General features: G+C 37.6%; 1 protein-coding gene across 1 annotated transcript in view; it reads right to left on the bottom strand.

Annotated features, from left to right (window-relative positions):
- LOC150107152 (uncharacterized) overlaps nucleotides 1-24,151 on the bottom strand; it is an 868,219-nt gene that overhangs the window by 455,958 nt on the left and 388,110 nt on the right. The gene's annotated exons all lie outside the window — the stretch shown is intronic.

Genomic DNA, 24,151 nt, shown 5'->3' with positions numbered 1-24,151 from the left:
TAATAGGAATACAACTTTCGACATATGAGTTGCCTTTGTAATGTACTACTTAAAATATGGCGAACTCCGTCCGGAAGCGAGTATATTCGCTTTTATTATTCTTAGCATTTTCGGTTGTTTTCACACCTTTTGAAGCTTCAAATGCGATTGTTATTTTGCTACTTAGCTATGAAACAATCATGGATATTTATGATCTGTTCTTTTAATAGTTTTCGATGCCAAGATGAATCTTATTTTAAGGTTACTTTGTGTGTGTTCTTGGAAATTGAAAATATGTGAAGCGACGTTTACATTTCTCATTTTCCTGCTGGCATGCAGTTTATAAAAGCCCACAATTTTCTGATATACCTAAAGAGGAAATGGGAGAAAACCTGGAAAATGTTGCAGCAGCACCACTTCCAATGATGCTGATTCCATCTTTTTCATTTCAGCAGAAGTAGAGTCGTAATCACCTACCCACCCACCCACACCAACTTGAAGGGGAGAAAGGAGAAAAAAAAAAAAAAGAAAAAAGTGAGAAAGATGGTATGCAAGCGCTGGTAACTTCATCGATAAGCCTCCGAAGTCAGGCAGTTCTGCGGACGTGCTGTCCACGGACACATTATGCGATCTAATTCACTCCGCCCGAAATCAATATGCACTCAAAGGCGTTCAATCTCCCATTTGAGAGCCGCGTGCCGGGCGGCTTCCCATGACGGTCTTTTGTGCAAGTCAGAGACGCTCGGCCGCGTTTTCGGTGTAAAACCTCATGAACATGCATGACCTCTTTGGGGACGAGGGTATCAGGCAGGCAGACCATGCATACAAAGTGGCTGGCTCATTCTTTTCCGGTGACGCGCCAGGAATAGGACGCTCCGAAGCTAATGGAGCGAAGAAGACGGTTTCGAAGAGGGCTTTCGGAAATATCTTCGATTTCTCGAACAGTCGGAGTTTGCCTAGAAGAAAACGACAGGCTCTAAGAAAAGGGGGAAGTTAAAAAAAAAAAAAACAGAAAGTCATTAGTTATTTCCGATTCATGGGATGGAAATCGGCGAATGCGGCAAGATGCGGAACGAAAGAAAGGCCTCCAACCAGGTGAGCGAACACACAGACACACAGGCGTCGGATGGCTAGGATGAGGAGACACTTGGGATGCAGATGAACTGGATTGTCCCGATATGCTTCGCTTCCCCCCAACTCCGAGATGAAAAGTTTTTGGTTCGTATTCAACACACTCCCCATTTTTTATCCTTACTTAAGTGTGAAAATAGCGGCTACGTTTGATTGGAGTAAGTACACAATACATGGATACAAATAGTGGACAAGATGGTCGGCAGCTCTGTGTATAATCAGCACATATGTAGATTGTAAGCGGGGGAGGAGGAATAAGGAAGAAATTCTAAAATGCGAACCTCTACGAGTTGTGGATGGAATAAACAAGTCTTTAAATTAAGACAATTGTCTAAATTTTTATTTTTTTACTGCTAGCAATTCAGTCGTTTCAAGGCAGGGTTTATCATTCAAAAACTGAGGTGAAAAATGTTCTTTTGAGATGATCATTTTTGTTAAATCATCATCAGCTAAGTATATACAGTCTGTTCAACCAAATATCTCTGAAAGGACTGACGTTGGATAGTGAAAATATAATCTACGCCTAATTCCTTAACTGCAGCACCGAAAATGCTGCTGATTGTGCAGCGGTGAAACTGCGAGATTTCTGTTATTGCAAAGAATGCAATTTGAAAACTAAGGAAAATAGGCATAGATTGCAACGAGGGTGTGTGTGTCCAAAGCATATAACATTTCTTTGCAGATAATACATCTTGTTTAAAAACCGGAATCGGAGGATTTCACCCAACGTACTGTTTCCTTTGTGTGTTTTTTTTCTTTCCCCTGACAGGTTTGTTAAGTGGATTTGTTATTTTGGATTTAAGGTCGAAGCAACTCAGGCTATGAGGTCAGTGTATAACGTCTGATAATTTGCGTGTATTCTAATGGCCTTTGCCTGCTTTGCGGATGAAAAATCGTTCCACCCTTCGTATAAGACCGGATAACTCACCTTTAGTTGAAAAGTGGTGATACACGCGTCCTAGACGGGATTCGAACCAGGTTTTTTCCAATCAACTGTAAATGGATAAAATGTGGTTTGTTAATATCAAACGGACTGATGAAGTCGTTCTCATATTACCTAGAAACTTAAATGCACGTTAATGTTATCTAATTCAATACCAATCAAACATGCTTGCGAAGTTTCTCTCTCTCTCAATACGATGCAACTGAACAATAAGTTCAAGGCATCACTGACCGTCAGCGGATTATTCTGTTTGGCAGTCTTCAGGAAGGAAAATTCAGATGTGCAGTGCACAAGTATTGATGCGATGCATACAATCGCTGTGATATCAGTGGTCATACTAACGGAACTCTTTATGGATGAAGGAGGGGGGGGGGTGAATCATACGGCTTCCCGACCTTTACGTGAGCTTATAACAGCTGACGGCAGAAGCAATTCATCACTGCTACCCTGTGGCTGACAAATGAACCGTTCAAGACTCAGATGACTCCTGAAGAATTCGAAGCAACTACACTTTGTTGGGGACAATAGTTATAATTGTTCATTATATGCAATAACCTTGATTATTATATATAAAATATAGAAATTGTTGCTAAAAAAATTAAGATGTTGGACATCGTCGTTTAATATAATGCCCACTCTCTGACAACACAAAGATACTTTAAAAAAAAGAATCCTTAATACTAGTGGTTTATAAAGTGCCCGTAATGACATTTAATAAATGTATTAGTTCAATGATTTTTAAATGAATTGGAACTTAATTACGAAAGCACAATTTAAATATTCATGTGATAGTTATTACAAGTATGGAATGCTTAAAACAACTGAAATTTCATTCTGTGCTTTCATTTGCATTTTTGCACTCAACACTTAAGTGCTATTACAAGAACAACGCGATGCTAATTTATTTAACGGGAAGAAAGTAAGCGGCAGTTCAAGCCTGAGAGTAATAAATGATTAAAAAACAAAATGAAAACCATTGCCTCTGTAAATAATAATTTCCCCACAAACTTTCGTTGTGGCGTAATTAAATTGACGTAGAAATTACCGTACATTTTCCCTGTCTGAATTTCTTAGGGTTGAGGAATTTTATAAGAGTAATTACTTAGCTATTAATTTTTATAAAAGAAACAGTGCGTGGCCGGAACGATTAGACACTGCTTTATAAAACGCAACTCGTTTTATTATCCGAAACTTAAAAATTTAGATTTGAAAAGTTTTCTAAAGTTCTTGCGATAAACCAAAATTATAGTTAAGGTGTTCTGAGCACAACTTTGGATAGGAATCGGCACGTTATCAGATTGCCCAACCACTGTTTGCTGTATAATTATAATGCTAGCGCGTATATATAAGAATCGGCGACCAACTAGGCAAAATCCTACGCCACGAAAAAAAAAAAAAATAAGAATTCGTATAAGGACCTCCCTCCCTCCCCCATTTTTCCTTTAATGATATGCCCCAATAAGTCGATAAAATGATCAACTGTGCAGTATCTTTGTTTGGAAAAGATTTTCTTTGTGTGAGAACCATTCCAAGAAGAAGTCGATAAATAATAAAAACAGGAAGAACAGATTTTTTTGGAAAATATGATTTTCGTTTACTAGAAAGGCCCTTTACATTCAATAAACGCAGAAGAAAAAAAATCCATTTAGAAGGTTATATTTTATTAAATAAAAATATTTATTTTGTCCAGCTAATTTTGATACAACTCCTGAATGAATGACCTAATTTGAACCCAAACTTAATAATCATAATAAAAAAATAGTTCAGCAATTTTAATATTAAAATTAGGTTAAACTAGACAATAATATGTACTAACTTTAAATCGCAAACACGCCTTCAATGTTCTGCTGCACACACACATTTCCTAACTTGTTTTGTATTAATTCCACACACGACAGGTTGCACAACTTAAGTACGTTTGTGCAGGGAGTGAACGAGAGGTAGAAGGAACCTTTAAAAAAAAATCTAGAAGCTGTAGTTCTTGGAAAACAACACTACATAAGAAAGGCTACATCAAAGAACAGACATGTGAAATGAAAGGAGACAAAAAGTGAATTCGGTGGGTGTGAAGTTGAACTGCGAATGGAAGTTGATCAGCAACTGCTCACGTTTTTACAGGAAATTGAAGGTAGAAAGGTGAAATGGAAGTACCTGCAGAAGAGGCGTAAGACAAAAACAGAAGCTCTGTGAGAAACAGGAAAGAATATCAATTAGCTGGAGTTTATTTTTTAAATAGCAATCCTTTTTATGAAACTCAAGTAGCTATGCAAACTCGTCCGTCGGAGACTTTTAAAGTTTTTTGTCATTTAACTTCAACTAGAAAGATCTTGGTTCTAATCCTGGCTATGACGGTGGGAACTTTTACAAGACTTTTTAAGTGAAGATGAATTAGCTGGGACTTGTAATGAAGTGGCGTAAGGCTTTTCCTCGATCAAACAGTTTCAGAAATACATAGACATAAATATACTGATTTCACAATGATCTTTTATGACAGAATCACTTAGCCCTTAGTTTCCAAAATAACCGATTAAATGTAATGTGTACCTCTTCTTGCACAAAAGATCACAATGGAGGGTGGGGGGAAGGAAAAAAAAAAAGATTCCACAGTTTTGTTATTCGTCAGGATATCCAGTACCATATTATTACATATTGCACAGTAATATGAAGTATGTATTTGCAGAGATACTTTCTATTGCGACATATGTCAAAATTATTCTCAAAATACTCATTGTCTAACCCTTATGTGCTTTCTCTCTCTCTCTGGAAGAAAAACCTCTTCAAGAGTCGTATACGAAAGGGGTGTTCAGAAAACAAAATTCAATTTAGAGAGGATGCCACTTCTAGTACAGGATGATGTACCGGAGCAATCATGATGCGTCGAATATGCGAGCTTTTTTATTGCTAAGTTTACTCACTTAAGAGCATGCGATATCGAAATACAACTTCTAGTACCCGATGTGATTCGAGATTTTTTTATATGTCAAATTTCCATGAATATTTTAAATCATGTGACTGAAAATTACATGAGAAGAACTAGAAAGATTACATTGTCCAAGCCATTTAGTTTTGAACATTATAAAAGAAGATAAAAACTTATTCAGTCTGGAATAGAGATATCGCTTTAGAGAAAACCTATCGTGGTAATCAGATAATGAAAAAAAAGAAGGCTTCAAACATATATTTGATCGTCTTTTTTTTCCTTTCTTTCTTCTAATTTATCCAGTTCTAAATGTCAGTGGTTAACTCAAATGTACACGTATTTATCTGTCCAAGTCACGCAAAAGGCCCGTTGCCTAGACAAAAAAAAAAAAAAAAAAAAAAAAAAAAAAAAAAAAAAGGAGGGAGAAAAGAGATAAACCACGCCTACACGAGGATAGCGCCGATTTGGAATAAGGCAATGTAATCCCTATAAGCGTGCCACTGAGCTCGTCTCATTCTTAACAATGACGTTGTCGATGTCCTGCACGTGCTACTTAATCAGTTGTAAATTTCTGCCAAACTGCTGTCATTAGCTGTCACACGCCTTCCACTATGCTGTAGTGCTTCTCGTGGTGCTCGAGGATAACAATAATATTGGCATTAAAGATGACGTTTAGAACTGGGTGGTATTAGGAAAAATGGCTATCTTTTCGGGGATCCGTTGCTAGTGGTCTAATAAATCACGATTTAATGTATGCTTAAATGACTGCCTTAAGTTATTACATAAGCGAGGGCTGGTTAGAAACAGCGGTGACTGTCATTTTCCGAATCCCCAATGAACTCTTTACCTTTCCTGTTTCCAAAATGACAGCATTAAACAGCAAAATGAGCTTATGTAGTTATTACTGCTTAAATGCAAAAGAAACTTCTCGTATTTATTAATTCCTTATTAATTTCTCTCTAAAATTTTAACATAGTCATAAACTCACTAATCTCGTCAAGAAAAAAAAGTTCTAATGCAGGATATTCGAATCTTCTGTGAAAGATGGAGAAAAGATTACGAGACGCCTTGGCATTAATTTGCTCCTGTGAGGGAAATTTATTCTGGATAAGCAGCAGTTACCAAACGTTTCTCATGACTGCAAGTAGATGGCGCGGTTTCACATTAACAATTTCCCACTTTTTTGTTCTTATTTCGTATCAAAAATGTTGCCTATAAGAACATTGATGCAGTTTTTGCAATTCGCACCCCCTTCCCCCCATTGTGTTGTTGGAAATGCCATCCTTAAGGTATGGGGGGAGGGAGGAAAATCCAACTTGGTAACTAATGGCTGAAATATTTTAATCCACGTTTGCATTTTGACTTTGATTTTCACCAATTCATGTTATTATTGGGGGGGGGGGGTAAGAATGTGAACGGTCTTTACATAATATACTTTTGGAAATAATGCCTATACGATTCCGAATTAACTCTGTGTAAGACGATGCAACTGGTTCTTATTCAGAAAGGAAAAGGCAGCTTTGCTATTCACTCGAGCTCAGAAAAATGAGAAATATAGTGGGAAAAAACTCGTCAAAAACAGCTGCAGAAATTAAACACGAGAAACCATTCAGGGTTAGCATGTTCTTCCTGCGAACACTGGCGAATGAACCCCGAGAGACACGCATGACTTGAATAGTAGCTTATTCAAAGAAATTTTCTGAGCTAGGGAATTAGTATTAAAAAAAAAAAAAAAAGTGTTTCGACATTGCATAAGGAGTCAATTCGGCAGATATTTCCAAGTAAAAATATTTCTAATGGACGTAACTTACTTAAGCCGAGATTATAACACATGGAAATAATTTCTTGAAAAACCATCAGAAAGGTTTAATTTCAGAGTGAAGATTTTCAAATTATATATTGATTTCATTTATAGGAACGGAGTTCTCCCAGCTCCAAAAAACCACCCTTCAACTAACGTTAAAATAAATACATTTAGGCAATTCACCTATTCAGCTAATTCAATCAATAAAAATAACACACACACACACACACACACACAAAGAATGGCGGGAATGCACTGCTCAGGTAGATCGATTTTAATTGAACTTCTCACGCATGCGCAAGGTGTTCAAATTTGGTTTTTCACTTGGAAAACAAAGAACGAGCGTTTGCTACAGTTACCAATTTTGACGTTTCAATTGGAGAAGTTTTAGTGGCGAAATTACATCAAACAAAATTAAGTGTACAAGTACATGTCCCAAACTGCTTTAGGTTAAAGCTGTTCTGGTAATGGATTATTTTATTATACAAAAATGCGATTACGAAAAACAGCATTTTCATTATTGTAGACATACGTTTCCTCACTTGAAAAAATAAGTAAAATAAACCTGACAGCATTTTCTGACCACGTGGTCCAATTTTCGAGTCATCCAGCATCTAATCACGCATTTGACAACCATTTAAGCTGCTGATGTTTGTCGCGATGGCATTTTATTCCTTGCTGTGCAAATCCAGTAGAAAACGCCAGCAAGCTGAGTATTACGTGTCGCAAGAAACTAATGGAAAACTCAGTCGCTCAGCTTGAGCGCTCGATTCAAGTTCCCACTGCTGACAATCATCTTCATGAAGCGTGTAGTGCGGTGTCATTCCAGTGCTTAGAGGTAAGATGCTCGCGATGTAAAATGCAGTGGTTTCGTTCGATGTCAAGCTCTTCTCTTTCTGTACATCACAAATCTAACATTGATTCTTATGTTACAGAAGGGTAGCTCCATCAGTCAAAACGTGTGCGTGCGCGCTCACACACACGCACTCCCAAGTTATCCCAGGGAACAGCCTTTAAAGCCCTAAAAATCAATATCGCAGTCTGCATCACTGGACTCCACATAAGGCATTCCTCATAAGATTCCTCACCCCATAGCAATATCGAACAAAAGAGAGAGAGGGGACGATGCCATCAGATGGATGTGGGACTCGTGTCACTAAAAAACAGTCTCGAAAGCTGCAAACAATACTTCTAAAAGCATACCTAAATAAGTCCACATCTATTGAGTTTTAGCATCTGGAACGAGGATAGTTCCACAAAGAAATTCAATTCCCTCCTCTCCCCCGCACACAAGATATTTTTTTTTTTTTTTTTTTTTTTACACTGCTAAGCCTAATATCTCCAGAAGTTTTTCTTCATTTAACTTTGTATTTAAATTCGAATCACATGCTTAAATGAGAAGGCGCTAAGTAAGATGACCATCTTTTTCCCTGTATGAATTGCACTAAAGTGGAAAATATATTTCATTGTCTGATGGCAGACGTTTGACCTTGCTTATTGGAGGCTTGAAACCCAGTACTATTTTATTTTAACCTTTAAACATAGTTCATCCACGGTACTAATGTACTAGAGATTTATAACCTTTCGTGGGTGGAATTAACATTTTAAAAACAATTTCATAGCATAAACAAATTCTGGTGGAAAGCTAACAGAGAACCCATGTTTTTATTCAGTTGCTCTTTCCCTTCAACAAATACAGAAATGAAAATAATCACGACAAGGGGCATATCGCAAAGGCATCCTTGTATTGTGAGGTCATTTCGTTATCATCTATCTTAAACCGAGAGTTGCGTTAACTTCATGTAGTGCATGCAGTCATTTGTATCATACAGTTTTGGCATCATTTCGAATAATTCTGCCATTTTTTTATAACTAAAAAGAGACCGATCTAAACCAAAATTAAATGGCCCGATAAATTTCAATCAACATCCGAAATGGAAAATTCAAGTCAAAACCGCTTGTAAGATGTTATTTGCATACAGAGGAATGAAAATTTAAAATGAATTTAGTAAGTGCTACAAACATTAAACGACATTCAACATTCAGAAGAAAGGTTAAGTTTACATTTAAACAAACAAATAAAGCAAAACAATAAAACACTCTGTACTCAAAATATACATCCATCCATCTAGAAATAACTACAGCCAATTCTCCTCTTCCCCTCAGTTATGTATAATATGTTATATAATGCCCGTATATATCAATAACAACAGCGATAACCAGTATCTTTTTGCTCTGACTTCATGTTAATTTTTTTCATTGTAAAAAGGATACGAATATAACCTTGACGGTGCTAACTATTTGTAATGGAAGTCCTGAGCAAGAAAGATTGCAAAACATAACATTATATATTCACTAGGCTGGGAAGAGAAGTTTAGTGGGATTTATTTTTGAATATGCGGGTTGTAATCCTAATGGCGATAATGGAGGGGGTTGGGCCAGAGAGGAAAGGTAGAATAACAGAAAAGAGAAGAAACTTTGATGAAGAGCGTGGAATTGAACTGTATGTTGAATTTTAATGTTCATTTTCAGGAAGCTATGAAGAAATGGGGGGGGGGGGGGGGGATGGCCCAGTGAGCCTGAATGTGGACTGCGTGGGAAAATTAATAGCTCGTAGTTCGAAGGGTAATACATGATGTCTACTATTTGAGTAAGTTCTTCAGTTGCTTCTTCAGGTGGGTTCTAAAAGGGATTCGAACCCTTGTACTTTTACTTTCTGTCGAAGGGTAAATGTCGCTCGCCAACCAGCTAAGGTCTCCAAGAAAGACGATGGATTACGATGCCAATTCTGTCGAACAGTGCCTGTGAAAATAAATACACCAATAGGAAATGCATTGATTACCAAACAAACAGAACTGGAGATTTTTAAAGAGATTTCATTTGAACACCACCTCAAATGTGAAATTGGTTTATAAAGTAACTATTTGGTAGCTACTGTTCAGAGAAAAATTAATGCCTGGAAGTGTGGTAGACAAAACAATTCCTGAAGGCTAAGGCAGTCAGAGATTTCAAGAATTTTTCACTAAAAAAATTACGTTAATTTCTGCGCCTGTTGGGATATCACAGACGGTAAGAAACTGAAAGGAGAGAATCACATTTGCGATAAACAAGACGGCGTTGTGATTGCACTGAATAAAACTAAATGATCTAATCCTCATTACGGTAGAATAAGCATCTAAAGTTAATTCAGTAAATATTAGCCAAGTTTTTGCTGCTTCCCCAAGGTAGGTTTCATCAAATAAATCAGAAGATGGCATCCATTAGAGAAACTAAAGAAATTAAAGACAAGATTTTCTGCCAAAGCGATCACTGACGTACAGACTATGAGCCATGTTTGCATTTGTAAGGAAGCGGAAGCCCATGACTCACAGGAAAGGATCACCGCAAAACTAGACGGATAGTAGCAAAAGTCAGAAGAGAGGCTATTAGCAAGGGAGATTTCCCAGAAGACTTGTGTCAAACTGAATTAAAGGTCACTAACATGTTAGGTGCATTAGCTCGCGTTCCTTCCAATCTTTCAGCGTCATGCCAAGAGTGACCGACGTAGGCAGAAAGACCCTCTGTAGCTCGAGCGTGGGAAATCTAAACTGATAAGACAGTTTAGATTTTTGGCATTCAAGTAGCAAAGAATTGGTCTTGAAAAATGTCTTCTCCTTTTGAAAATACCAAATTAGAAGCAATTTGCACACTTTGTTAGTGTACTCATTCTCTCTCTAACCAACAAGGCTGCAAGTCCAAATCCTGTCAGGTATATGTCTGGTAATGTCTTTATGGAGGACATTGTGAGACCACCTCTCCGAGGCCTGAAATGGCTTGAAAAAGTTCCATGTTTAGTCTCGAGAGCAGGATTTCTGGATTATCAAATGTAAACACCTTAGCCCGCTGAGGATGCTAATATACCAGACGTTTGCAATATTTCGTAGGTGGGAGGTTGCATTTCTTCCTTTTTTTTTTTTTCGAAATGTAGCCTATATTCGTTTAAAACCTAGATGTCCAGAGACATACAGTAATAACTGAAAACAAATATTTTGAATCTCATGGGTTGTTCCGTCGGCGGAAAGGAATAATCAGTTGGAGCGACCGTATTTGTTAAGGAGGTTTGAATACCGATTTTTTTCGCTTAGTTCTGATAAACAAATACCTCAAGCTTATAAAATTAAGGCTTTGTTTGATAAATAAACATTTTATATCAAACCAATCTTGTGTGTGTTTAACATTTAGAAGATACTGACAATTCAAAAAAAACGCTTCGCATTAATGCTAACATATACAGTAATCAAAGAATGTACACACCCTTCCCCCCCCCCCAGAAAATACAGTTTATTTAACAATGGCTTTTATGGTACATAAATTCCTCCATCTTTCGCGAGCAATTTATCATTTCTTCTTCAACAAAGTCGTCATCATTCTCCGCATACACTTTTGTATGCCGTTATAGTAAAAGAGTGTTTATTCCGACATTGTAGCTAAATGAACAGCTGGTTTCAGATATCCATCATCCATAAAATGGAATCCTCATCGTCAATAAAAGAGAGCCAAACAGATAGCAGTCAGAGATGGATCCCGTTTATGGGTAGGATGGAGAAAATCAGTCAAGCTAAACGTTACATTTATTCCTCGTGCGCAAACGGGTGTAATCATTGTTTCGCCATTCTTAGTGTTTGATCCACGTGTAAATTGTGCTGACGTCTAAAATATATTGCATTTATACAGATTTTCGGTATGAATTAACATCAAGCATATTCCTAAGTGCCGGCCTGGTTGGCCGAGTGGTTAGCGCATCCGCTCTCCAGCCAAGAGGGTGCGGGTTCGTATCCCGCCGTGGGCATGGATGTATGTGATTGTCTTTCACCTTCATACAAGTGAATAAACACTCCCTCAAACTGGACTGGGTCACCATGGGGGTAGTAGACCCAACCCTCCCGCAATGGGAGAGGCCTTCACCCTGTAGTGAGTAGAAAACAGGCTGAATATCATCATCATATTCCTAAGTAAGGAACTCGGTTACCATTCGTGCTTGCATCTACAACAGACGTCATTTTGAGCTACTTGCGTGTTGTGCTCGTTTGAAGCCCAACGCCACTAACTGATGAAACTAGAAAGTAGTTTCACTATAGTTAGTGGAACTGGTTTTCTGCAGTTTCACTTCGCAGCTGAAAGATTTACACTTCACTGTTCACTCAGAGATGTTTTTTTTTTTTTTTGTTTACAAAAAATGAAAATTATTAAAAATATTCAACAGCTTTGACTTTCCCATATTTGGAACAAACTGGTGCAAATGCATACGATAAGAGGGAATCTTTAGGTCATTCACTTATCTGGCAATATAAGTATATGTATGTATAGTCAAATATACGCGCTTCTTCATTCTTCCTTAACAGGATATGTGAACCAATTTCTACACGTTCCTTCCAATACATATTCTCTCTTTTTTTCTTTTTTTTTCCCCCCCATATGAAGAGCTTTTTGTATTAAGACAACTGATCTCTCTGATGACTTGAACAAGAGCTTCTATACTTGGGTACTTTCTGAATAGCTTCTCCTTTTTAAACTCTCGTTTGTAGATCTTTTTTTCGCCAAAATGCAATGCTAACAATCTCTGAAGGAGCTGCAATCTTAAATTTACTTTCCAATCGAGCACTTTTCTAGCCAGAAGAAAGAGTTAAAGATCTCGGAAGTGGTGTTAGTTTGAGGATGCCTTCTCAATGGACACTGGTAACGAATACGTTAACACCAGAGTTTTGTCTAGCTCGTTCTCTAGAAATATGCTCTACAATTACTGTCCGGTAGTAGCGCATATTCTTGTGGATGAGCAGGACGGGATTTTATTAGTACAGCTATTATTTTCTGGAAATAAAATGATCCATGAATGCAACTGAATCCACTGGTTAAATACTATTTTTCGTATTTATTGGATATTACATAGGGACTATAGTCTGATTCTCAACAGGAACAAATAATTAGATGGCCAAACGCGTGGTCTTCTTCTTAACAATGTTTAATAATTCATAAATTCCAAACAAAGTGAGCATTGAAAACTAACTCAAAAATTAGATCACACGAAACAAAATTCAGAGAAAGCAAACTCTTACTCGCCAGAACGTACATTCACTGAGACAACTAAATATAGAAAGGAGATAATTACTTGAGCGCATTGGAAACAGTAAAGAGAATATTCGCTTGATAAGAGGACATCTGCCCTCGATTACTTTTAGATTTTCAGAAAATTAGCAGCATTAGTTAAGAAGCCGAAAAAGAAATGTTTACACTGCATTGCCTAGGAGAATTTCCAAGAAGGCGTGCTCTTGTTGGGACTAAGTTGATTGGAAGTTTCCAAGCCGAACTGGTAGAATTGCTCGTAATTAGATTTTATTTGTGCTGACTCATAGTTAGCACATCAAACCTCATTTCTAGTTCGGTAGGAAGGCGTTTTTGGTCTGTGTTATGCGCTAGTAGGAGGACTAAGTATTGGGGGACCATAGGCCAACTGCGTTCTACTACTCCGCGCCTTGAGGCACACAGCGTGGGGACAATTAGAATGCAGCGCAATCAGATTTCGGCACACCAACTCCGGTGATTTTCTGAACAGCTAATCGTACAGGCACAGCAAATACTTCGGCTTCAGAGGAGATATTCCTCCTGCTGTCACTCACCTCTTGGGAAATGCAATTGCACGCGACAGAGTTGATATCGTGCTTATCAATGTACGAGAAGAGATCGAGTCTCTTACATTAGTGGCCACCAAATAGACGGAGGGTATGGCCAAGGAGAGAACCCCCCCCCTCCCTCTAAGATCGAAGGGAAGAGAAGCCAGCCTTGAAGTGGAATTAATAACAATATGTTTGTGGGGAGTTACAACCACGAGTTGGGGGCAACTGGAGTGGGGGGGAATAAATCCGCAATAAGCTAATTCTTATGGAATAATGTCTGTGTAAGGAAGTGGCTTTGCTCAGTCACCGGAATGTTAACGTGAGGGTAAACATTATTTAGATGGGTTAAGAGAGAATATTTTGTTAAACGATCAAAAGGTATTGCTTTTGTATATAATTAGAATTTCCTCAACAAATCCTTGGAGAAATTTTAGTTAACTTACACTAGACAAATGATCGAAGGCTATCATATTCATAAAGGGGAAGAAACATATGCAAGCTAATAAATCAATCTTTATAATGAAGTGTGCGAGAAAATGATCACAATCATGAAAAGGAGCGTTTCGTAAACGCATTCTTGTGACGTCATCAACTATCACTATCAACTGAATCTACAGCACGTTCGACATGTGGTGGTGGTGGGGGGGGGTTCTTCTAATTTTTGTATCAAAATGATATGAGTCGACACATTTTAACAGTAAACCTAAATTAGAAGATTATGTCAAAAAATAAATAAATGTAATTATAACTAGAGATTAAAAAAAAGGGACGGGGGGAATAGATGAGTCTAGAACTTAGTAAAGTTAATAAAGAAAATTCCATGAAGAGCACCCTTGCCCTGCCTGACAAAACGCTCATTGCAACAACGAGTTTTATAACAGTTCACAATATAGACTGAAAGTACGCAGAGAGAATTTTCTCTTGTCAATATTACTCGGCCCAGTGGTTAGCGTATCCGCTCACCAGCCAAAAGGCTACGGGTTCGAATCCCGCCGTGGGCATGGATGTCTGTGAAAATACTAGTGGTGGTCGGCGGTAGATGGCGTTGGTGTAGATGATGAACGTGATTGAGAGATGGAGCGTGAGTAGGTGCCCTCCCTCGATGAGTCTTTGGACTCCCGGAGGTGTTATGTAAATAAATAATTACTTTTGGTGAGAAACTAATGATGCTCGTCAACAAATTTACCTTATGCACAGACCCTTAATGAATGTTGGTACTTATTTGAAAAAAATTATAACGAGTTTTTATTTCGGTACATTTCTGGCTTATGTAATCCAGAGCAATTCTGTTTTGCTTTAGTCCGATCACAGAGAAAACTCAAATGAAAAAAACAAGGCTTAACAGAAACCAAATGCCAAATTGCAGTAAATCCCATTAGACCACAGCTGATCATAATTTCGAATGGTCTTGACAATAAAAATGCTCCAATTGTAAACAAAATTGAAACAGTTTAATAAGTACATCCTTACAGAATCTTATTAAACTCCTTTCATCCAGAGCGGAGTTAGTACAATAAATAATTTGTACACGTCTTGCCGTTTTGTACCCTAGCAAATGGTCTGATAAACAAAAACTGGAATGTCTCAGCAAAACGTTTGAAAGGATTGCAAACACCAAATTTCAATACGATTTGACCAGCAATAATAACTGGATAGCCTGCGTAGATGGAGGAGCAAAACGAATATAAGCGACACTTAGACATTTCGTGAACATCTGAAAAGTTACGAAGTTTGCACACTTACAGATACATACAGAATATTTTTGTTACTAAACGGAATGCAAAATTTGATTTGTGCGCATAAGTCAAGTATTTATTGAGCCAGCAGCGATCTTATTCAGTATCTGAGAAGGACACTTTAGAATGTAAATAAGATTTTTTGAAATTAAATTTTATTTAAAAATAAATGAATACTCTAGTCTTCACCGATAATGAAGCCTAAAACAGTCAATGATTTCACATGACATCGGGGGAGGTGAGTACTTCATCTTGTGGTCCTAAACCACAGTAGGTATATTACTTCTGAAAGAAGTTCTACGGTCGAATTTCTTTTAGCGTTACAGAGTTTAAAAACCCTCCATGCCTGTTCCAAAGATTGACTAACCTGGCTGAAAAAAAAAAAAAAAAAAAAAAAAAGCCCAGAAATAGTTTTCAAAGTGGGTGACTTCCGCCTATAACAGTCTTCTAGGGCTATGGAAGTACACGCCATTTGCACAGGGCAGACACCTAATACAGTTTTATTGATTTCGTAAGAAAAGCAAAAACAAAACAAAAATTATTTCTATTCCTGTTTTAAAATAATTACTTTCAAATATATTATTTTAAGTCACAAAGCGTGACGATATCAAACACAGGGTGAACAAAGTCAGCAGTACACAAGACCTGTAGGTATACTTATACCATGTATGAAATCCACAAGCATTCTTGCTAATTTATATATTTATGTTTATCCTACATTTGCGTTTAGCTCAACTCAATTTGAATCAATATTTCCGTGCGAAAACCAACACGGATCCACGCACCACATGTTGGGAACACCCGTGTTCTGAATAATTAGAGTATCATAAGGAGGTGACGATTTTTTATCCGCCACACAACCAAGAAGATCACACGCAATTCAGATAAAATAGCGACCTCACAGCCTCAGCTGTAATTCCAAACAATATCTTCATAATTATTTCTACTGGAACAATACTCGCGATCGAGCTGGTTGTTACGGAGAGTATGCAGTATATTGTTATGAAAATCAGTCACACAATAGAAGAAAATGCCAATCATAGAAGTAAATATTCTTGATTGTGACAAAATCATATTCGTGAATAGCATACATAACTAGATTAAGTTCATGAACATCCCATGTGTAGTCTAAATCAACGATTTTGTTCTCGTAAGCTAACAAAATTATCCCTTGGAAACAAATGTAACAAACAGAAAGAATAAACTCAACAATCCGAGTTTTGTTGGAGTATATTATACGTAAACAAGAATTTATAATTTTGTTTTAATCCTTTACCTAAGGAAACCAAGCTGGGTTCGCTTGTATATAAAGGATGTTGACTGGTTTCGACCTAAATCAGCGGGAGCTAGACTTAGGTGAAAAACAATGTTCGCTTACACTTCTTCGAAGCCCTTTTTATAACCATTTATGGTTATAGGCTTTCCCCATTTGTTTCTGTTGAAGTCTTCCTTATGCCAGCATTCTCCAGCCATCTTCACTAGATCTTCCTTCCATCTTCTCTCTCCGCCCTTCCCTCCATTAAAACCATGAATATAATTTCTAGTCAAGTATAATAAAATCCGTTTCTTTTTTTTAAACTCCAGAGTAAGAACGAATGTTCTAAGGTCTGTCTTCAGAAGAGAGGCGGGCAACCGCAATGCGAAACCACTAGAGGCAATTTTGCTTAAAAATCAACAGCCCACTTCAACGATGAAGCGAAAAGTAATTCGACTGTTCAAAACAATTTGGGATGCAATAACAACCCACCATCTAATTCCTGCTAAACAAAAAAAAAAAACACCTACGTATTGAAAATGCTGCACAGGTGGCGCTATCTAGAAGTAATTTTCATTCAGACGCATAGGAAAGTCAGATTTTAAACAAAAGTAGGTCTCGTGAAGGGTGTTCAACAATTCAAATGGAAGCATTACCTTGTGTCTCGTCAAAGATAAAAAATGTAGTTTTAATGGTGTAAAAAACTTTGGAACGAACTACTGACGCTACAGGAAACGAGGAGGGGAGGGTCACAAGGAAATTTTCGCAAGGCAATCTCCAAGTGCCTCCATTTCATCAAGCTAGGACGGAAAACGCAATTCGATTTGCATCTCGGTGTAGGAGTAATGAGGCAGCTATAATACTTCTCCTTCCAAACTTCCTTACAACGTCCTACCCTGATTCCCCCCCCCCTTCTCTCTCTCCACCCCAATTTCCATTTATAACCAAGACATGACCACCACCATACAAGTACCTCTCTCCATTTAGTGTGCTGTTATTAATCCACTAATGCACAGCGACATGATAATAAAATACCAGGTCAGGGAAGAGATATAATCGGACGGATTTATGCTAATGCTCCCCACTCTAAGGGTGGAGAAGGTTTTCTGATTGATATGCAAATGTTTCCGAGCGGACTCATGCATACAGATTTCCGTCTCGGGCGGTAGCAGATAAATGGGGTGTAGGGAAGGCGCGCGGAGTTGAGGCTCAAGTACGTCAGCGGAGATAATGCGCTACATAAAAGCCCCTTTCAGCGGTCTTGTGTTTCTTAGTGTCTGGAAGCCAGGGGGACCTGTAAAACGGTACGGATGGGTTTTATACCACCGTGATGTCCTATTCATCTTACGGGGAAACAGGGGGTTAAAAACCAGCGGGGCGCACATTAACTCGGAGACTGTCGGAAGAGTGATGTGGAAATGGGAAGGCTTAGGTGTATCTCAGGAACCTTAAGGACGGGCTTTGAAACCAGATGAAAAGGGCCTCGTGTACTGAATCGGAGACGTCGCGAGCAGAAAAAAGAAAGCCTATAGCCTGAGCAGTGGAGATATGGAATATAGAATCCTTGGATTACACTGGAGTCAAATATCAGTTTAGACATGGGCGCAAGCCGCTATTAACAGCATTAGTTCCAAGTGAGGGGAAGTCGGCTGGGTTCATTCATACCGGTAAACGAACCCGAGGGATGAGCGGAAGTCTCCTCAGGGGAATTCAATAAACCTCAGGGAACGTTACGAGATATTCACGAAAACACAAATTTTGGGCTTTGAAGAGAAATGTAGTACTTTGTGCTTTGGAAAATTACCGGGAAAAAAACAAAGTTTGCTTTTTCTCTAATTCCAGAAAGTAATGACCAATCACATTCTACATACTCGTAAATGATACGAAAGATGAAAACATTAACGCTGAATAACACAGGAAAGCCCTTTCTCCGATATTTAAACACAGCATTCCCACCTATATGTAACAGTTGAACACTCATATGACCTTCTTCACATACCATTCGAACAGTCATGGTCCACATTTCCGACTTTTCAAGAATTTTTTCAGATGATTTTTTCATAAATTGTTAAACCATGAAAGCAAATGAGGATACTTGAAAAGCATGGAACAGCTCGATGGGCAATTTGAGTTGATGTTCCTGCTCTAGATGAATCTCACTTGGAAAACTAACTAGATGTCTTCGACTTTCATTTTCCGATGTACTAAATTTTATCAAAATACCAGTAGAGACTCAGCCCAGATTCTTCCTTAAGAGAAGGTTGAAAATATTTCATCCTTAAAAGTGAAGTTCAGCTAATATCACATAGCCTTTTAAAATGCGTATTCGTGTTTATTGGGGGAGGATCAATCCCAAAATCGCGCAGTTATAACTGTGAGAAATTATGCTTACAGCTTTTTCGGACTTTTCAGAAAAATGAAGCTGTTAAAATGCGAAGAATGTGAATGAGCGTGAAATGTTTTGTTTTCGAGTTCGTTCTTCAGAAAAATTATCTATAAGAAGATATACTTCATCTTTACGGGCCTGAGTGGACCGCACAGCCGCTTTCAAACTAGCAACAAAACAAGTTGTAATTCCAAATCCTACCGTGGGAATGGATGCTTTTTAGAATGTCTTTAGATGATAGATGAAGTTCAATGCACCAGCACTTCGCTTACTGGAAGTCTTCGGTGACTTGGGAAAATTTGGGATACGTTCAAACCTCTTGCAGGTGGGATTCATATAAATAAACTACATTTTATACTGTTCAACTCACCGAAAACTATAAAACTAACATCACATTAAATACAAGAATTTTTTTCTACAATCTCCACACACGTATTAACGAAATACCAATCTCCTTTTTAAATAATCATTCCATTGATGTGTTATGTTTCCTTTCTAAAAAGTACTTTATAAAACAATTGCTTTTGAAAGAAAACACCCAAGACCAAACATATGACTTTGGGTTGGAAAGATATGAATTCTAATACCGTCAAAGACGCAATGAACAATCAAGGCTGAAAATGAGTCCAGTCGCATACCGAGACGAAAGATTTACGCCTCAATATCCCTGAAAGCGTGCGTAAGGTTTTCTTCCTCGCAGATAGACAGACCAGCCAGAGAACACACAGATCAACATACATGAAATTAACTACATTATCCGAGTAAATTTGGACAATTTAATCGGTAAATCCCAAACAATAATTCGGTCCCTGCGTGAAGAATTCAAGGAAGACGAAAACTTTGACTCATATTTTATGGATGAACCAGTTTTAGAGAGGCGAGGGACGAAATTCAGAATCTAATCTACTTACGGAGTTTATACTGGGAATTATCCTTAAGAACTGCTGAAGTTAAGTACTTGCTATTCAATTCGGAGACTTCGGGCTAGCCAAATTGCAGATTCACTTCATGCTAATGCATGTGCATGTTGGCAGGACATTTGGTTGATTTAAGTTATTATGAACGGCTTAAGCAAAGGTTACTAGGCAGTATATTATATTTGTTAATAGCGCGCGCGCATGTGTGTGTGTGTTTTCTCTCTCTCTCTCTCTCTTCTGGCCTGCTTGTCAGTTTTGCAGAACAGAAGGAAATGTTGGAGGAACCGTGCAACTAATCACTGCCTTGTAATTATCTGCTACGAAGTGAATTCAGAACCTAAACGTATTAAAGTTAAGAGAACCCAATGGTCAACGCAAAATTAAAGATTTTATCAATCAAAATCAGTCCAGTTGAACAACGAGAGACGTCTAGCTCCATGTTGTCTTTGAATCTTTATATGAGTCTGCAATGTCCAGCTAGTTAGGATGTGCAAAAATTGGGCTCCGTTCATCGTTCGGATATATTTACTGCCTCAATGCTGTATGTGATCTTTGCCACTGAAGTTTCCTTCAAGAAATAACGAAAGTGGAAGAAATAGTGAACCAAAACTGTGGAGCTCTGTGGCTGTTGAACACGAAAGTTGCGGATATTTCATAGTCAAAAGGCTGATTGGTCGTGGTTGCCGAGTTCCCTCGCACACTGACTGCTGTCAGAACTACTTCGATTTTAGTATTGGAGAAGATGAGCACAAATGGCAGCCCTTTCAGAAAGATAGCCGACTTTTTAATTGTATAATGATGACTCGAATAATGCAGTCTACGTCACAAGTGGAACCTGATTTAGCATTTTAAACCCTCCTCCCAAAAAAAAAAAAAAAAAAAAAAAAAAAAAACGACGGTTTCTTGTCTGGTAATGGAAGCAAATTCTTAGTAATTGTGACAGTGTAATTATGAATATCTAAGAAATTATTTATTACTATAGTTAAAATTTGTATTCAAGTGACCAAAACTTTATACTGTACGATATTATCGTCAATAAATAAATTGCTTAATACTGTACAGAATCGCTAAAAAAATACGCCTTTTAAATAAATGGAGGAGATCATGTTTAACACTAAACACAGTTCTTAAAAACTGCCACAGGGGGCGTGCAAGTCTTCACCAGTGATTAAAAACCGCTATACGGGCATTATTTAATTGGTACCTAAGATTTTTGATGATGTCGGAACCTGTCGTTATGTCATGACAAATCTCTGCAACGCTATATTAACTTCGGCAGGGAGGTCACAACCATTTTTTTCACATTTTTTTTTTTAAGTGGAGAGTCTACAGCATGTGCTTTCAGAGAAAGGAAAGGTAAAAAAATAATAATAAAAATAAATAAAAAAGACGCAAGAAGGAAAATAGAGGGATGAGAAAAAAAAAAAGTTATGAACACTAATGACTGTACGGGCTGCTACCACTCGGCACGCAATAATGTCAAAGTGGTGCCTATAGGAACACGCTGCTGTTAACGGCCCAACCGGGCAACGCTCGTGACATGAGAGTACAAGGTACGGGAGTTTGCGTGCTTCCGACTTAATCATACCCTCGGTGGTTGTACGTTCCCACCCGTTCATTAGATAGAGACTGTTTTCCGCGGAAAAGTGTTGTCCCCCCCCTCCCCCCAGAATCAGACTCCCTCCCCGGGCTAGCAAAGTCTTCCTTTTAAGTGAATAAAGTCTCGGTGAATGTCAATGCGAATACATAATAATGATAGGCTTGTGACCGATAGTGTTGTTATTATCTATCAGTCTGTATTATCAGAGATGTTTGATCTTAGTTTTAAGAAGGTTAGGGACTACTGGGGATGAAAACTGATTAGTTTTATCTCAGTAAACCAGTCTTCGATCAGATATAATTATGTTGCGCTCTGAACGATACACAGCACGGAATGCCGTGTACAAAATCTAACTGCAGATCACGGTTCGCATATTTCCTTGTCATAACTTATAAAGACCAGGTCCACAGTTTAAATATTTTTCGACGTTCCAAGAAGTGTTTGCGTTATTTTTTTCCCTCTCTTTTTTTTTAGGCAGCCTAGAGAACGTGCAGTTTCTTTCGTTGTTTAGAAATTGCTAGTGAAAAGTAGCTCGTAATTTTATGTATACAATAGTTGCATTCTTTTAATTCAGCGGAAGCTTACAGCTGAAGGCATACTAACCGCTCAACACGGCCGTACCGAACAAAATAGGATAACCAGCAACTGCTATACCATCAGGTCCATGAATACAGATAAGTCCCGGCCGTAACAAATGCGGGGCCCCAGTTGGGATTATTTTTAGTGAGGATCCTAATTTCAGATAATTAGATCTTAGGAATCAGTAAAATCTTCCCAACTTTTATCACATGGGAATTTTTTTGCTTCGGGGCCAGATTGAGTTCCATCGGTTAAGGTTGTCACATTCTGTGACTAAACACATTTCCTTCTCACCATATTCAAATCTCGTTACAGACAATGTATTTGCTTTTAAAGAAGAGCGAATTATGTTGAATACCTCAGTCATGCTGTACCACTTCGAGAGAGCAGGTACCTACGGTGAAGATGATGAATATCTCAGATAATATATTATTCATAAATATATATTTCTACTTAATTAGAATAAAATTCACATCTTTTAAACTTAAAGGTCATGCAAGACGGGGATATAATTAGGAGTATTTAATCATGTTTTGACATGAATAAATATATACACTCCTAATTATATGAATAAAATTTAAATTATTATAATTGGGAACTGTATTTCATCTTAATATTTTTAAATAATGTTTTAAAAATGTTAGAATAACTGAAGTATAATAACCAAAAAGAATAACTGAAGCAAAAATTAATCCGACCAACTAAAACCGATTTCCCAATTAACATGCAGAGCATGCAAATTGTACAAATAGGACCACTTTAACAAATTCAATAGCCTCTTCTTTGGTCTTAACATCCATGAGCTGCCATATATCATGGATCTTAAACCAAATATCCTTGGTTTTCATAATCTTCATCAAACAACAAGATAGTCAAATTTTATGTACATTGAAATATTTTGTCTGTAAAGTGTGCGCATTTTTCTGGCCGGTTTTCAGCACTGAAAACCTTGGCAACCACTCATGAGACTAGTTAACTCACTTTCAGTTCTAATTATTGTCATCAGCAAAAAATACGAAGATATTTCATCCGTAAGCAATCAAAAATGTTCGAGTAGTTATTTGTCTTTCATGCAATCCAATATTTTCTGAGTATTTTTATCGTCGTTTTTTTAAGTTTTATTACGTTTTTAGCACACTTTTGAGAGTGTTAATGGGATGATATATATGATGGAAGTGGCATATTTATATATACACTTTGTTACAAATTTTAAGAAAATCATTGCAAATGTTAAGTAAAATGAAATTGTTTTACAGTTTGATGACTGCTGTGATAAATGAAGAAAATGAACTAGGGAATAAAAATGTTAGAATGAACTTCACATGTCATTTGTAATTAGGCTAATGAACTTTATGGTTTATTTGCATAAAGATGAACTTTATGCAATAAAAAAAAGGACAATCTTTATATGTGCAAACATAGAACGGTCACTGTATTTTTGAACATTTTAAAACTTCGAATAAAGGCGATTTAGATAAATGCCATTTGTTGAAAATAGCTATCAGTTATTGACTTTTTTCTTGTAACAACGAATGTTTATGATATCCGTATGCCATGCCGGCACGCTTACCATCGCTGTTATTTTTCAGCTATACCAAAACATATCGCAATGTTTTGCTTGTTGTCACCAGTGAATTTCTTGATATCAAAGAAACCGAATTCAACAATAAGAAAATGCCACGCACACAATAATATGTTGTCTTATTTTATTAGTCTCGCATTTTTTTTTTTTTAACCTCCAAAGAAAACCTGATTGGATTTGGAACATGCAATCTTCTTAAAATCAATCTGAATAACTGTGTAGCCAGCAGCACGTAAGGGTTATAAATCAAACGGATCTTTTTTAAACAGGACTATGCCATGATCATTTATGTAGTAAGGTGAGTCCCCCTTCCCCCCACAAGCTGCGGAAAGTATATGCTGTACACTTTGTTTCGATCAGATAACCAGACTATCAACAGACAGTGTAGCCTTCTATCAAACTCTCAAGATTAAACAACTGGTGTCCCACGTGAAATCAACTCGTAAAACAAGGCGTTTCATGCAACATATGTTGCGGAAGTTGTTAAAGACAGGGTCACAGAAGGATGCACGGGCAGTCACGTTCTGTGAACAGTAAAACCTGGAGTACAGGGAGCTCAGTGCCAAATATTATGCCATAGCATATATGCACCCTACTGGAAAGGAGGAGAACAAAGGCAATAAAATTTAAATTATCTGGCTGGCTCCGATGGCAAGTGTGGGTCTAGAG

Source organism: Typopeltis vanoorti, chromosome 4 (genome assembly GCF_054136105.1).
Source record: "Typopeltis vanoorti isolate ZY-2024b chromosome 4, IOZ_Tvanoo_1.0, whole genome shotgun sequence".
NCBI classification, from domain to species: Eukaryota; Metazoa; Arthropoda; class Arachnida; order Uropygi; family Thelyphonidae; genus Typopeltis; species Typopeltis vanoorti.
This window is presented reverse-complemented; position numbering and strand designations above follow the sequence as displayed.